The sequence below is a fragment of the Tachypleus tridentatus genome, chromosome 12, assembly GCF_004210375.1.
Source record: "Tachypleus tridentatus isolate NWPU-2018 chromosome 12, ASM421037v1, whole genome shotgun sequence".
In the NCBI taxonomy this organism is placed as follows: domain Eukaryota; kingdom Metazoa; phylum Arthropoda; class Merostomata; order Xiphosura; family Limulidae; genus Tachypleus; species Tachypleus tridentatus.
Window position 1 is genome coordinate 85,086,687 of NC_134836.1, and position 12,583 is coordinate 85,099,269.

Genomic DNA, 12,583 nt, shown 5'->3' on the forward strand with positions numbered 1-12,583 from the left:
AGTTGTCTAAAATACACCTTGGCGAAACCAAAGAAACCGGAACTAGACACGGTTGTGACGTAGTAAACGTTTCTGGAATGTGGCAAACAGGTTCAAGAGGTCAGACCGACGTGACTAGGCCTGGAAAAAAAAAAAAAAGAACAATCCCGTGGCCCTTGAGGGGATGAGTTGCGCAGTAGTGTAAAATGTTGCAACCAAAAATTATTTTAAAATATTATACGTCTTCCCCTCCTTGGGGTTTCTGCAGGTGTGAGGGGGTGCATTCCTACCAGTATTCAGTCTGAACTTCTGTACTACCGCTAACGTTTTTACATACAAGGGGTACTAGAATCTGGGATGAGAGAAGCCAATATATAAAACAATAAGATTCAAAATGCCGGTTTCAAAAGCTTAATAAAGAAAAATGTAAGCCACACATAAAAAAGCAAGTACACTGTTACTCAGCACGAGCAGGTAATATGAATATTACCAATATTCATTTTTATGTAATGCAAACTCTCTTTATTGGTTTTTGAAATTTCGCACAAAGCTACTCGAGGGCTATCTGTGCTAGCCGTCCCTAATTTAGCAGTGTAAGACTAGAGGGATGACTAGCTAGTCATCACCACCCACCGCCAACTCTTGGGCCACTCTTTTACCAACGAATAGTGGGATTGACCGAAACATTATAACACCTCCACGGCTGGGAGGGCGAGCATGTTTGGCGCGACTCGGGCGCGAACCCGCGACCCTCAGATTACGAAGCGCACGCCTTAACATTCACTATTGTTTCTGACTTTAAGCAGTTTCATAATCAGTTTAAAAGCTGATGGGAAGCTTAATCTCAGAGCATAAAGAAAATCATGACGGAGAGGAAATCATCAATAGGTCACGTTATACTTTTTGTTATTGTAAATATACTTGTTATAATCACAGACGAGTTTATACAGATGTGTATAACACACGGGTGGAGGAAGAAATGTATATAGGTGAAACTACTTAAGCCTAAAGGAAAGGAAAATGACTAACAAAATTATACGAGGGATCGTGTGCTGTCGAAAACGGTTTATTTTCTCTAACAACGCTGCACTTTGATGATATTCGAGGCTGCTTCTGTATGATTTATACAAATTTGGGTGCAATTCATGGGTGCTATGTGACCCTACCCCTACTTGCCTACGTGCGTGGAAAAAATCACAGGATTTGATCAAAGCGTTAACTTTTTTTATTCACTCATACATTGTACTGGTTATATTAATTGCATAAAATATTGTAGTTTACCTGTAAAATAAACGTATGCAAATACGTATTATCTGGCGTTTAATTTAGTTTTATTAACATTACTAAAATATAACATAAATGCCCAATCTTCCTAGTAGCTGTATCCTCCTGATTATAAGTACCCTTTAAACATTTATCACCCTTTGGAATGGCATTACGTTATGAAAATATCTGGTTGCTGACGAAACTGTACAAAATAGCTCCGTCTTAATCCGTATTATATCAATAAACAAGCACATAAATTTAAATACAGACAGATGGATTGATAACGTTATTTTTATGCACGCGTATTACAGTAATTCTGGACAAACTCTTTCAGTTCATTGGATTAGATAATCACGTACATCATATTAACATTAAACAACAACAACAAAAGCGGAGAGGTCTTTCTGGATACTCACATGAATGGTGCTTATCGGTCAAAGCCAAAATGACCTCTCCTCAGCGGAATACAAAGTTCGTAATTTATCAGTATTAGTGGCCTACTTTTAGCTGCAAGCCCCAGAAGGTGATATGGTAACACCAGCAACGTTATCTACTGACACGCATGTATTGTAAAACGTTAAGTCTAAAGAGACGGAGAGACAGTATTATTATTGCTTGTTTTTAGCTCACCTTTTCTCGACATTATGCTTACTTTAACTCCCAATTTACAATAAGATGTTCTGAGGACGTTCATAGTGCACATTTGATATTGAAGATATTAAGTATCCGCATTCAAATTTGCACATTTTTATACCTAAGTTATACTGTAAGGTATAATCATATATGATTAACAGAGATATATTATTTAATACATTACATAGTTTACCAACAGAGGTAAAACGAAAATTATAATTTAGGATCTTGAGGCATAACTGATTCTTTAATTTCTGCATCTTCTACTTTTCGCTTATTCGAGGCTCATCAGCACAGCTTGAGACAGCAATGTAAATACATACAATTTGTCTTCTTATAACGTGTGTATAATATTTAACGGGGTTTGAGACCTTTAACTTACTATACAAGTTGTGCTGACGAGCCTTGAATACTTGATATTGCAGCCTATAAAGAAGGTATAGCGAATGAATGAATACTTTTAATTTCTACTTCTTAAATTATATTTTCAATGATATTTTAGTGAAAAGAAGTATCTGATATATTCATTAAACACTTGGTCTGTTGTATAGTATCGAATAATTAATTAGGAGCAATGCTTTAATATTATTCACACATGAATTAATTTAGGTTACTATATGTTGAGTTAAAAAGGACTAAAACCTCAAAAGCATATTGTTACTGTTGTTGTTATCTTATAGTAAGCTGACACAATCGGTTATCCTGTGCTTGGCCAACCACAAGAACTGAACCTCTAATTTTAACCATATAAGCACTCAAGCTTACCGCTGAGTCACCAGGGAGAGCACCAACAGACGTTCAAACGTGTTATACAATAAAAAAAGTGAAAAGTTTTCTACGTGTCTGTCTCTGTTATTAATATTATTTTCTCTAAAACGTTCGAAAATGTATTTTGTTTATAGTTTTGCATAGATCATTTAATGGAAATTTTTATTTAACCTTCAGTAAAAGCAGCTGAAACTAAAATAAAAATTCTTTGGGTACATACTAATTAAGAATGGAATATAATGTTTTCTAAAAAAAATTAGGGCAAACAAAACAAACAAACACTGGTTATCTGACAGGAAGGGTTCGCATAAGGAAATAGGCCCACGTGATACCAAAAGTGCTGATAAACAGGGTAACATCTAACGCTATCATAGAAATGAAAAACTAAATCACTTCAGATATTTTAAGGTAAACGTTCGCAACAATACCTCCATCCCATAGTGTGCAGAGCATAAATAGCTCATTGGGTAGCTTTGTGCTTAACTTCAAACAAACAAAATTTACTAATACATCGGACTAAATATATGCAAAGTAAATAACGCCTACTAATATATAGAACTACATGTATGACTTATCACAAAGAATGATTGTAGTACCAAAATGACAACGTCCTACAAAGCTTTATGAATTAGGAATTGGGGGTCACATCAGTTAAACGTTTTGACTTAATCACCCAGTGACTATTTTCTTTACTACGAAACAAACCCCTATTTAACCGGCAGATCTGAAGAATATGGAGTAGGACATGCACTTGTACATTATATAACCCTTATAACCAGGCCATAGATAGATGTAGGCTGCGGGGAGTGCTCTATGTGTTGAATAAGATGAGGTAACTTAACCTACATTATGTAACCCTACTTTACTTACAGATGCAGCTTACTGGCATGAACTTGTTAATGTCACGCAAGTTTAGGCGAACAATGCTGAACTATTACAAGAGGACATATATTTCATATCTAAATTAATTCAAATTACTTAGCTAATGGTACTATTGCATGTTTTGTAGTTTGTTTAATCTTACACCACAATAACAGTTTTATTACCACGTGAACATACACAATCCACCAGCCAATGAATTACACGCCATAAGATTTCATGCATATTATATTGATACTTTTATTCGCATTTTGCAGATGTGTGTTATCAATATACGATTTCATTAAATCTGCAGACAGTACATTTTTCATTAACAGATTCTTATCCAAATCGCCTGTTCGAACGATGGTAAATGTCTAAAACAGTATTGTTCAAAATGAACAATGGTATAAAAAGCAAATAATTACGATATCCTTCGCAATTTCACAAGAAATGAAAACTTCTCAACATTTGTTATAAATGTAAAGAAGGGGGCATTCAACGGTATTAACAACATGCTGTTGGTCCATCATGAACTGTTCTACCAAGACGTGGGAAATTGCATCCGGAATTTGCTCCAAGTGATACAATGTCAATAAATTTTCGTGTTCGGCCAAGATTCTGTTCTTGAGTGGTAACGTGACTTCCCGCTGGCATCATGCCCTTTCAATGATTTTTTTTAAATAAATTAGTACAGGCAAAGTTCTGAGAGGGGGAAATGAAGGGAAAGTGCAATATCGAAGTTTTTTCTCGTTCCTTATATTCGTTTATGTGCTTATTACATTAAATAGTAACGGGGTTTTAGGTAAAGGGTTATTTTGCTTTAAAGCACACGTACTTGTATTGGGTCAATAACCATATGGATAAAATTATAGTTTGTGTACATATATACTTGTTTCATAACATCCAAATTCTTCTCAAAAAGTTGACCTGTCTTCACCTTTCACCTTTCAACTTTTGCACGAAAAGAACACGCTGATATCGTTATTAGCATACTCGTAGAATACAAGTTAAATAACATATATGATCAATGGCTATTTCGTACTTCAAACGCAGAAATTTGCATTACAAATAAAATACACACAGGCAACTGGAATAACACGCATGCGCGCTGGAAGTATCCATAAAACTGAGATTGATCAAGTCCAGATGCTGACAGTCCGCTTGAAAGTAAAGAATAAGTTACCTGATTAAGTTATGAATGATAAAAAAATATTAAAACTAAGCTTTAAAAACGCACAATTATATTACACATACTGGCGAGTGTTTAGTCATCGAAACCCGAACTTTCGTGTTTTTATAACAAACAACTGTGGCATTAGTAATGACAATGAATGAAAATGTATTACTCGGTTTGGTTTGTTTGGAAGTTCGCGCAAAGCTATACGAGGACTATCTGCACTAGCCGTCCGTAATTTACTAGTGTAAGACTAGAGGGAAAGCAGCTAGTCATCACCACCCACCGCTAACTCTTGGTCTACAATTTTATCAATTAATGGTGGGATTGACTGTCACATTATAGTGCCCCTATGGCTGAAAGGGCGAGCATGTTTGGTGGCAAGGGAATTCAAATCCGCGATCCGCAGATTGATATTTCTCGGTATTCTATGTTTGTATGTGATGGCCAGGTGATTAGGGCGCTCGACTCGCAATCTGGAGTCGCGAGGTTGAATATGCGCCACCAAACATACTCGCCCTTTCAGCGATGAGAGCGTTATAAAGCAAAGGTCAATCCCACTATTAGTTGGTAAAAATATTAGTCCAAGAATAGTTGGTGGATGCTGTTGACTAGCTGTTCACTGTTAAATTCGGGACGGCTTGCACACATGGTTCTCGTTTAGCTTTGCGCGAACTTCAAACCAGATTTTTGTTTCAAAAGATGTATAATAGGCAAGATGAATTAATGGATAATCTTTTACTCGTTGGATGATCATCGGATTCGTGATAAGCTGGGTGGTATTTATCTATTTTTTAATTACCTTAGAATCACTTATTATTAAACTCGCTCACACACAAAATTTATAGATAATACTACTCAAAATATTGGGTAAAATAAAAGCTGTTGTTCGTAATCGAGTATTTTTTTCAATATATCCGTGTTTTATATGTTTTATGTACTAGTTGGTCCTAAAACTCAACATAACAAATAATTTTCCACCTGCAGCTAGATGTTGAAGAAATTTTGATGTTGGTTCACAAGGACTGGCAGTAGATTCATGCTTTTATATACAATTTCTAAATGTCGGTGTCATTAAAATCTTTGCGTATATTCAGATCAGCAGGGTATATATGTATAAGTATATACACATAGATATATTCAATTCATAGCACATGCTTATATAATTACCTGGCACACTTCAAATATATTGAATAAGATTAACTATTCAATATCTTGTAGATCTCTCCAATATACTAAATATTGAAAAGAAAACAACACTGAATTGATAGGAACTCTCACCAGTCCGTTTATAATTGAGTCTGTTCTGAGGACTTTCAATTTTACTGTGAATGTCGTCGACCTGACAAACCTGTGTCTATTTTTCTCGTCAATTGATCAGAACACTAACCCTGAGAGAACTGTCAATACAGATTCATGCGCTGTCCGTCGCAAAATATAATGAACAGTAGATTGTCTGTTTTTCACATACACTTACCCTTTACCTGGAAATCGAAACACGAAGTGAATAACCTTGAGTGAATAGTACAGTGTTAGAGAAAGTGCCAAACCTTCAACAAGTCGATACGAAGTGTAAATGAAGTAATAATGATGTAATAAAAAGTTATTGGCTTACAATTTTCTCTTGGAATTTACACATACAAAAGAACCTTGATTATTGAGCTAAAGTTCAGCTTCACGTCTGTTCTATATCTACCAGGTATTCTGGGAAGTAGTGAAATTATTCGTCTTCAGAAATACTGCTACTGATATTTTTTTGTTGATGCGATATATACGTGAAGTTAGCTAATTACATTAAACATAAATATTAACTTTGCATTAGTAACAGGATTAAAAAATCTTGGGCAACTATATATATGACACGTTCACATATCTTTAATTTACTCAAATAAGGTTAAGAGGATTCGCAGTGAACCTTAACAGCTTCATTCTCAGCTGGTCATATATATATATGTACATTTCGTTACGCTACTTAGAGATATCTAACTTTAATTTCTCATGTAAATCATGAAGGCTCAGCAGGGTTAAACCGATGGATGTCAAATCTCACCATTTCGTACCTTTACATATTATCTTTATAGGATGTATTTTTTTCACTCGTACACAAGCCTTCGTTATACCAATCATTTAGTAACAAGTTAATTCCTTTTGAGAGCATGCTCATCAAATCTATTCAAAATGCCACTTCAGAAAATCACGAACGAATGTGCCCAGTTGACATTTCTTAAATAAAAAGCAAGAGGAAGTGAGTTCAATTAATCCAACAGCGAGTAAGAAATGGCACTAATTTCTCATTCAATTAAATGAAAACCTGGTGGGCCAACATGGGGCAGGGGAGTGGGTATAAAGGGTATCATTATGGAAGACACTGTTCAAAGTATGGAAACGCTCTTCAAATACTGTTTTTGATATCAATTATATATAAAAAAAAATTTCAGGCTAAGTTTTACAGTTGCAGTGCACATGAGTGAATGTTTGAAATAAAAACTACGCCCTACTCGGTGTACTCCCCACCTCCCACGATTGATAGTTTATACGAAAAATGTTACTTCACACCGCCTTTAAAATCATATGCAAGTAACACGAGTCAGCAGAAATTTAGCCATTCTAGACACCCGTATTCGAAAGGCCACTCACAATAAATAACACCCAAGATATTCACCAACCCCCAAAAGCAATCCCTTTAAAAAAGGCTACTAGACGACATTTAAAATATTTACTATTACTATACGGAAAAAAATATTATAAATAGTCTATATAAATACGATATCACAACGTATATGCACCTTTACGTAAACAAGTCTGTATTATGACAATGCTAATACAGCATTAGCCCAAATTTTGTAACAAATAAGATCATTATTATTAAGACGAAATACAAATGCACTTAGTGCTGTCAAACCGAGAAATCCATGTTATACCAAACATCTACATATGTAATTTATATAGCGAGACAAGTCCTATGGACCTCATCTAAGATTTATTGGAACAGTAAACAATTTTATCAGACACCTCTGAAAAAGTTGCGTAATTCAGTATTTCACCTATCACAACAAATCTTACCAGAACATATATAATAAAAAATATAACAAATAAATGAGAAATTATTACAAATAGCATCTGTAACCTTCTACCAGTCCATGTTAAATATTCAGTACTTGGTTAGTCCTCTTCGCACTTTAACAACCTCCACAGGGCGATGTGGCATGCTGTTGATTGAGGCTATTAATATAATCCAACATAATATTATCGCAGATTGTCACTAGAAGGCGCTGATACTCTGCTACAGTAGCTGGTTAATGGTTGTTATTACCACATTTCTCACTCATTTCTGCTCAACAGTTCTCAATGGAATTACAATCAGGAGACTACTGGTTATGGCAGTCATGTAATATCTTCCTGTTCGAGGTAATCCTGTACAATACACTGTGGACATTGTCATCTTCAAACACAAAGTTATTGTCAAACGTTGCCGTAGCATACGGCAGAAACATCTCTATATGGTACTTGTAGGAAGCGCCATTGACATTTCTCTGAAGAATATGAAAAGCAGGTTTTCCTCCATGATGAATAAGCTGCCAAATCATGTACTGCACCACCTCCAGACAAATGACAAATACGTATTCTACCATCGGCTTTAACGACTCGGAAATAGAACTCATTTAAGGTGATGACATGTTGCCAGTGTCCTAACTGTAAGTTGACATGCTGTCTTGTCCAAGTAACACGATAACGTGACGGTGATGAGTTCTGGTCAATATCGGTTTGCAGATAGATCTTCTTGTAAAAAATCTTGTTTGGTCAGTCTCCTCTTCGTTGTTCTTCTGGGTAATCTGGAATGAATTTATTCGTGCCATTCTTTTCATAACGTATGGCAAGACTTATTTCGACCTTGAGGAGTAACATGAACAAAACATGATCATCTTTAGTAGTAGTTTTTCGGGGTCTATCAGTAGACTTTTCTGGAACAACGTTTTCTGTAGTCTGACTATATTTCGAATTCTGGATACAGTACTATACTGTTCTGGCAATATCTGTTTACTTCATACCATTTCTGAGCAGTCAAACAGATTAACGTCCTATACCTTTTAGCATGTGACGAGGCAAGAACTTACACCAAGTACAGAGAAATTGTTTGAACAAAGCGTAGACTTGTTTGAAAAATAGATTATACGAAAAGCATACCTTTTTAAAAAAAAACAGGTGTACGTGTTTTGACGAACAAATGTTCAAAACATTTTATATAGATCAAAATAACAACTAGTACGTATTATCCTATCACACACTATATTCTTTGTAATCGGTCATTTACTTAATAACTACTTTATGCATGCAAACAATAACATCAACACAGCACAGTACGTTAACTTTTTGGTTAAGACTGTATACATTTAGCGCTGTTCTTTTATATAAAAAAAAGTGTAACACGATATATTGCTTTACGCTGCTGAAGCGCGAAAGTGTAACATAATTACCACATGTTACTCGTACACCGAAAAGTTCGAGATAACTCAGTGTTATCAACTTTACTTATGACAATTTAATCATTTGTTTTGTTAGTACTGTACAAGAAAACACTGTAGACCCGTTTTATAAATATGCTGTACCAACATAATACATATCGGCAAATTACAAGCATTTTAAGCAGTATGATACACTCACATTATTACATACGTACAGCAGTAAGTTAATCCAACTGAATATACTAATACGCAATGTCGGTTTTCCTATTTTATAACATATGTTAGACATTAGAGAAAGGATGTTAGCAATCATCACTGTATCCAACATTATCTACATAAAGTAAAAAAGTTCAAATGAAGAAGGAACCGTCACTGGATTGACAAGAATTATTGTTCTATTATCATATAAGGGGTGATTATTATTAAGTAGTTTTGTTATCTTGTAAGAGGTGATTTTATTAAGCAGTTCTAATGTGAATTAAGAGGTGGTTATTATTAAGCAGTTCTATTACTATACTAGTGGTAATTATTATTAAACAGTTCTATTATCATACAAACGGTGATTGTTATTATTAAGCAGTGCTATTATCATATAATAGGGGATTATTATTAAGCAATTTTATTATCATATAAGAGGTTATTAATATTATGAGTTTTATTATAAAACAAGAGGTGATTATTGTTATGACTTCTATTATGAAACAAGAGGTGATTATTAGGCACATTACAAAACTTAAAAGTGCTAGATAAGATAAACTGTTCTATGAAGTTGTATCAGATTTAAGCTTCAACTGTCATATAAGTATATGAGTAAACCATGTTGATCCTTTGGCAAATTACACATTAAACGTGTATGTTTTCATGTGATATTTTGCTGTGTAAAAATAAGTGAACCTCATAGATTGTTACACGCATCGTCATTTACATTGTATTCTTCTCAGTCTTACACTTGTAATATCATACCTTTTATTCTGGCCAGGTAAACCGTAATTTGTGATTAAAACAAAATATTACCAAGATTCTAACTATTCATAACACAAACAGTTTGTTTTGTACAATAAAAATGTAAAAAACATTGTGAATTGTTGTCTCTTATCAGTATTTCTGAATATCTGCAGAAAACATAATTTAGGGCTTAAACACTGCAAGAAAATAATCAAGACTATTTTAAGCATGCTAACAGAATGGCAAATTTTGATAACCTTAAGTTAAAAATACTAAACTAATAATGTTCTTCTCTGCTTATATAATCAAACACATGCTACTAGATTATTAAGTGTAAACAACTGAATGTTATAAGGTTAAACTCTTTTCATATCTTAGATAAACGAAGTACTATGTAAACTACAAACTTTTAATTATTAATTACCATATGTGTGTTTATTTCTTAAATGGTGACCGAATCTAATTGACATTTTTCTCTACAAACGTTACACTGAATCCATCATTCACTTACTGACCCTATTACACTTACGAAATGAAATATTTACGTTATTTACAGAAATAACAACAGATTTTTGATGACATTACAACTTGATCTGAAATTAATAATCGTCTTTGGCACGAACTACATGCAGCAATTATTGGAAGTCTTAGAGTAGAAACGATAATTACTTATGTACATTAGGCTTGAATGATTACGTGGATGAAACTGCACTGAGTACGTTATATTAAAACGATTTTTAAGTCTCACCATGTCTCGTTGCTAAGTCCAATCATGCTCTACATGACGAGTATGCCTCTTGATAATCCACTGTCTTCGTCTTAAAGTTGCCAAGTCAAAAGCACACCACTTCCGTTTACATACTTTCCGTCATTGAACTTGTTGGTTGGTATGGAAATACATGAATACCCGTTTCATTTTTCAGTTGCTTGAGATGCAACGGTTGAATCTATATGTGGTGGACGTTATGTAACTGTGACTTGTTTAGTTTTTTCAAGAAGGACATCTTTCTTGGTTATGTTGCATACCCCCTGTCTAGGGCATGTAAAGTCACTGACCTTTGTGTTCGTGGATTTTAAACTGTTACAAGATGTCGAATTTTGCTCTTACCACAACTGGGACATGATTCGGTGCATGTCTTTCTGGGTGGTGCTGGTGCCATAAATTGATCCATATTCCTTTTCTTTCTCAATGTCATTAAGTAAAAGGAATATTCCCGTCTGGAGAAAAAATCTAAATATCTGATCTAAACATATTTTTATGATCTGATTGTATGAATATTATGCATTGGAAAGGGCTGTTACATAATCTTCCCAAAAGCGTTTAATTTTCGATGGTATCACTCGACCTACAAACCGCTAAACAAGTTTAAAATGTGGTTTGGGTACATTCTCTTCTACCTCGACTTTATATCGGCTCTGATTTTTACGTCACTTGCTGATTTGCATGTTCAAAATCATGTTAATATAACGTATTCAACTCTCAGTGTTTTCATTTGTTGTATCTTCTACTAAACAGTGATTATACAAAAAAAAATCCAAATGTTATGTTGATAGCTTTAGTTTAAATATGCATTAAGTATTATTAGATTTTTAATATGAAAAATACCAAAATGAAATAGATGAAACAAAGAAAACGTTTTTGTTTTGTTTTTTTCGTGGAAGAAAAGAAGTTTGGCATTGGTCTAAATGAAAAAAACAACGAACAGTAATTAAAAGTCCTTCTAGCTATAGTAATGTAGTAGAAAAGCTCAAAATCAGGCCACAGTCATCAGCCAACCAATAAAAATCATGCACGATAAACTGCTTGTGCTTGCCACATGTAAGCGTGTTTCTATACTGGCTAAGTTCCAAGAAAAGAAGTTATTGGATGCCTAAACTACATGGTACGACCTACTCTACTCGTTATTACCCTTGAATAAAAATATATATACCCAGTTTCCAGGGTTTGTAATATATAATTTAATTGAAAAATCACATTTGTCGACGAATCACTAAGGAATAAAGATAAGCGAATTGTCATCTATAACTAAGATTTAAAAATATATTAGTACGACCTCGTGTGCTATTAATTGAAATTTGAATTGATACAATATTACCAATGTGATATTACAATGAAGTGTGCATAAAATTCACATATTTCTTACACATTCAGCACGAAAGCTTAAAAAGTTTTCAAGATTTTCACTGACGTAAACATCCTATTTTAACTTCTATCTAGAAAATTTTACCACATAGAGTTTGTACATGATATTTTGCGATAGTGTATTACAGTAATGATATTTCAATGTCCTATCTTTTTGTGAACCAAAAACAGCAAACTGTATTCTTCCTGCTTCTAAAATAAGTCAAATCTGCTAAAGATGTTTTAAATTATTGTTGACTGGTAAAACAAAAATAACATGAAATTATTACGTTAGTTTGGAATATGCTGCAAAGGTAAAACTGGGAATTTCAAAAAACCCAACATAAAACATGATAATATTTCGCGAAGTAT

The 12,583-nt window shown here is 34.0% G+C and overlaps 1 protein-coding gene across 2 annotated transcripts in view; it reads right to left on the reverse strand.

The window, feature by feature from the left end:
* LOC143233868 (ecdysone receptor-like) overlaps positions 1 to 12,583 on the reverse strand; it is a 98,170-nt gene that overhangs the window by 39,090 nt on the left and 46,497 nt on the right. The window lies entirely within an intron of this gene.